Genomic DNA, 5496 nt, shown 5'->3' on the forward strand with positions numbered 1-5496 from the left:
CATGTTTAAGTTGTACTACATGGCTCAGGATTGCAGCTTTTGTTTCCGGGAAACCTCCAGCGGTCTTATCCTGGAAGTGATACATCAGTAAAGGGCATTATTTAGGTTTGAAGCTCTTTGAGATAAAAGAACCAGACATCTGGAAAGAGGAAAGAAACTACGCTACCGTGAGGACATGTGTGGTCTTCTTCCCTCCAAAAAGAGAATGCGATATTGTTGTGTGAAAAAAGCTAATACTGCATCATTTTTTTGTCGAAAACAATGCCCGCATATCATGTCAACCGTCGATGAAAGCCACTTCGCCATTCGAAGGCCCACATTGTTAGTTACGGCACTATCGCACCCACGCACAAGGCAACATTCATATATTCCTACACCGCGTCAGGGAAATTAAGGTATCAACTGGGATCCCGCCAAAGTTTTCACTTGGAGTCCGTTTTGTCAATCCTAGTTTGAAGCCAAATCTTATATTTACTAACTGAAGACTCCCTAGGAGACACCACGTTTATCCTAGAGGTTAATGAATTAAGTCCATCCGATTAATATGCATGTATGTTTGCAGTCGTTGGATTAAGAACGAGCCATGCCCTCCCGTGCTAAGCACATGAGTCGTATTTACCATGGTATCTCACTTTCCAACGAAAGTGAGAAGGGGAATAAAAATCTGAGCGTCACCTCCTCCTCCTAGGGTTTTGCATGAATCCCTTTCCCATGGCCTCCCCGCCGCATCAAATTGATTTTCCAGCAACATGGCAGCAGTGGTGGAAGTATAACCGCACTATTCACGTAAGGTTTTATGCAGCGATCGATCTTATCAAGCCTTGGCCAGAATCGATCACAAGTTCCGTGACAGATCTTCACTTTCACATCTGATCTCAGGTAAGAAGCATAATCTTCCCTTTCCCATCCGATCCACAGTCTGATTCAATCTGACCAGTGGAGCATTGATCCTTCAGAGATTTTTCATATAGGGGACCTTACAGAATTTTAATTGTTTGTAAAACAGCCTCAACTTCCCATCGTATCCATGAATCCATGTTTTGATTTGATATCACCTGCACTATGGCTTCTTATGATTTATCATCTCCAACCATGCTTAATATTGTTGCTGAGTAGCGACGCCGACCGCAGAGTACCCACTACCGAGCAATTCACCAAGAATCATATAAAATAAAGATTATAAGGTTCAGATAAATTAAGAGATTTTTCTTGCTATATATGCATACCATTGAATCCTACATATGCATGGCACGGTTGAATTTGCAAATCTAAGATTTCATCACGACAATTGGTTGTTTCGCATATGTCCCTTTAAACATTCTTCTGCTGCTTGAGTTATAAATTTAGGATGCCTTCCGCAGCGTCAGCTTTCATCGATTCCTAACGGCAAGGTCCTCAGCTGTCAAGTGGATCAAATTTCTTGCATCATATTTCTCTTCTAAAGAGTTGAGTTAATTACAATGTGTTGTGCTTCTTCAGCATGGAAGTCTCTTAAGGTAAAAGCTCATGTTGTGTACATTTTATCTATTTCATTTCGACAGTACAATTACTTCTCCCAATAATGATCACTTATTATGAAGGTGATGATTCAGGAGTGAAGACAGGTTGAGCTAGCTGCTGGAAACCGAACAATGTGTGGCATATGTTTTACAGCCTTTCACTGCGCTACACTAGCGGTCATTTCATTTGTGGTCAAGCAATACTGCTTTGCCTATTCATGCGGCTCATGCCATCAACATTTAATGCCTCATGCTGCTCTCTACCGATGTCTTGGTTGCAGGTGGTGTCTGCTGCAAAGCTTTTCTCAAAATCTCTGTCCATGCGCTGTTTTATCCAGCGAGGAGAAGATGCACCAATTGCGGCATGAAGCAAATAGCATGTTTGGCCGACGTTTTTGGGAACTATGCGGACTCCTTCCAGTTGTTCTCTTGGCTCCCTCACAGTAGCACCATGCTACGCATCACAACATGGAGGAGAGTCCAAGCGTCAGTGACCGGCGATATCTGACGGAAGCATCGGCCAACATGTGTGGAGGCCAATGGAACCCATGTGAATTATCCCTGTTTTAGCTCATTGTGGATTTTTTAAACTGAAAATTATGTTAGTAATTTCCTGCTACTCACGTCCCTGATGATTCCTAGGTATGTTTTAGTGTTTTGGCCTGAAAACTAGATAGATGGATCGTGAATCTCCTAAAGTCGCGATGTTCTGTTTGCTTATGTTTCTTTTGTGTTTTTGCAAGGAGCCTTAAGATATAGGGTTTTCTCTTCTCATTATCACGTTGTAGATTCCTTGGTTTTATTTTATTTTTATGGATTCTCTTTTGCTGTCTCTGTTGTTTTAGTTTTATTCGAGATAACTATGCAGATGGGAAAAACAACTACAACCTTCCAATCTCCATCGCCCCAAGTTCGACCAGGCTGCAACTGAAGGTCTTTTTTCAGCAAAGTCAATTTCCACAATGGGTATTGTACAGGTAGATAAGCTGCACTAATGGAAGCTTGAACTTCGAAGAATATAGCGCACCGTCCTACCATCAGTGTGCTGAAGCTGCACTGCACTCCGGTAAGAGGCGCTTCAACTTTTTGATGTAGTGGAGAAGCACCACAGATCAGACAGCTCCTAGCGTTCAGTTTATACAGCTACTTCGCGTTTTTTATGGAGCTAATAAAAAGAAAGGTGCTAATAATTGAGCTGAACTAGCATTGTTTCTCCAAGTATGCTTGCAACTACACCGAGGGATGGGAGAAAGTACATGATCAACTGGTCGATGGGAATATATAAATTTAGTTTTCAACGCAATTAAATTGTAATATCTGACCATTATCTGTATTCTGACTTTACCATTGATCTTTTGATTTGAAACACTCATACTGTACCCTTGATCTTTTGATTTGAAGCACTCATTTAAGATCTCACTGGACTACGGCAGTTCCTAAACTTCGTGCCTGTAAATCATAGGATAAATAGTGTGAATTCATATGATTAAACTAATTTAATTTTTCCTATGTGCAAGCAATTTAAGTTGTGTAGAGTGAGCCATTTATCTTATACTAGGATAAATAGTATTCTTTTCTCCTGATAATTCTTCTCAATATCAAGGCTCCGTTGATGCTGCAACCATAAAAAAGTTTCAACATTCAATCGAGCCTCCGTTTGATCGACTTCCGCTCCAACCTTTGGATATCCAGGCTTGACACACTTCAATGTTTCTAATCTTACGCCAATAAATTTTCAGGATGGTTAATGCATAAAAGGAGCAGATGTAACGGTTGCAATTCGAAGCAGATAGGATATCTGCACTCGCCGGGAACTGCAGCGGAGTCCTCTGACCCTCCTCCAATCAGTTCAAAACTAAACGTAATAAAAAAAGAGGAGAGGATGCACAACAGCCGGTGATGCATGGCCTGTCTGATGGCAGACTCATCTAGGGTTCCACAGTAAGCAGATGGAGATGTGATATAATATCTATTTTCCTATTTTTGGTTGAAAATATTCTTCGCATTAACATCCTGAAGGTCCATTTTCCACATATTTCGGTGCAAGCCCTATGCTTTAAATCACTATAAAAGTAAACAATCGTGTAAAGCAAAACTTAATGAATTTATTCACGCCATTGCTCTCAAAAAATATTTGTTTGCCATGTTTGCACAAATATGTTTTTTTCACACATATGTGAGAAGCTTTTATAAATTAATAAATATTGAGAAAAAATTGACAAAATAAAATCATAGAAGAAAAAAAAATAGAAACCACCTGAATAAATACTATGTAATTTTCATTTATGACCGGAATCTTCACTAAGCATGGCTATTTTCCCCGCTAGCCCGGGCGAACGCGCGGGTTGATGACTAGTTTCGTACTAATAGAAATCACAAATACAAACATCCAAACGAAGCAAAAATGAACTATAAGCGGGATTTTGGCGAGATCCCTCTCGCATTTCCAGGGGAAATCCCAAACGACAAGTGTGATCACCCTCTCCTCGTATGATCACCATCATGCTAATTCACAAGATCACCGTGATGCAATACTTTCCAGGCCACTGTTCCGCCATTGTGACACCGCTGCCCGCACGCACAGCGACCCGTGCCGCGCGCCTTGTTTTCCTTCGCTCGGACTGTTGCTCGTCCAGGAGAATTCCCTTCGCGCAATTTCTCCGGAGTCCGGACGCACAGACTCGTACAAACGCCGACGCCGACGACACATCGGGGCACGGTCTCCCCGCCGAGCGGTCTACCTGAAACGGTCCGATCGCTGGCCACCTGACCTGGGGCGTCGTCTCCTTCGACAGCGGCCGGCGACTTGACACCGTCCCGCGTGTTTGGTGCGTGGCGTGCAGACTTTCGTGGCAGCCTCGTGCGGCGCCTTTCGCCCGTAGAGGACAGGAGGAAGATCGGATTCGGAGATGGCAACCGCGATCCTTCCTGGTCGGGGAGAAAGGGACATGGAGCTAGCTCGTGAAAACGTGCGATCAATGGGAGGATCTTCGGTCGCCGATTAGCCAAGGAAGCTACGAGGGTCCATCGCTGTCCATCGCTCCACCTGAAGCGATGCCGTCGTCACGACAGGTGCAGCGACGCAGCTAGCTGTATCAGGCGATGCGTAATTCCGGAGATGCTTAGCGATGCTGTCTCCAATTACTCAACTGCAACCTATCGGGAACAAATTAAGTTGTATTGCGCGCACACACTTTTGTACTCGATAAACTAGGGTAGGTGATATGTTGTTTATTGCGATGAAACTAGGGTTGGTGATTAGTGATGCTGAATTACATCCCGACCCCGTCGTGTCACGAAAGCATATCCAGCAAGCCAACGGTTACCTTCATAGCATCTTGTGGTTTGCTTTCTGACGGGGACGGACTGAAGCTCCAAGATAAATTACACCGAAATCGACCATTATCTAGGTTGCGACTTATGAGAGCCAAAAAGGAGTATATTTTTTTCCTTCGAAAAGGGGAAAGACCCCGGCCTCTGCTGCTCTGCAGGGTATATATGTATGTTGAGATCAGCTCTGATGGTTTTTATGCATGCTTGTACACGCACTAATTGCAAGAACGAGAAGAGAGCATGGTAAAGCTCAGATCCAGGAACACGTCATTCATCGGGATTTTACGGATGCTTATACTCATTGAACCTTGTCGACAGACCTTGTCGACAGAGATAATGTTACTGTATTAGTTTCTTTCAGCATATATACACCACCAATGCAATTCTTTTAGCTATTTATAGATTTGCTTATTGTAGTCCGTATCTTTTTCGATAAAGGGAATATATTAATATCAAAAGATACCAATTACACCCAGCCTCTGTAACAACGCACCACCCTAATGACACTACGGATGCACACAACCAAAAAAAAAACTAAGAAACAAAAGTCCCGCTACAGTATCTCAGGCCTAACAACAGCAATACATCCTCCGTCAAGACAATAACTGAAATACAGACTCTCCAAAAAACGACGCCTTCAAGAAGGGAACAGTACGTGCTCTAA

At 43.0% G+C, this 5496-nt stretch overlaps 1 long non-coding RNA gene across 1 annotated transcript; it reads left to right on the plus strand.

Moving 5' to 3' along the window:
* The first annotated feature begins 1574 nt into the window (after nucleotides 1-1574).
* Nucleotides 1575-3525, plus strand: LOC127347603 (uncharacterized). Its single transcript, XR_007879645.2, has 3 exons — nucleotides 1575-2141; nucleotides 2368-2565; nucleotides 3239-3525. It is a non-coding gene; the product is annotated as an uncharacterized lncRNA (long non-coding RNA).
* Nucleotides 3526-5496: the final 1971 nt, after the last annotated feature.

The sequence above is a fragment of the Lolium perenne genome, chromosome 1, assembly GCF_019359855.2.
Source record: "Lolium perenne isolate Kyuss_39 chromosome 1, Kyuss_2.0, whole genome shotgun sequence".
NCBI lineage: Eukaryota > Viridiplantae > Streptophyta > Magnoliopsida > Poales > Poaceae > Lolium > Lolium perenne.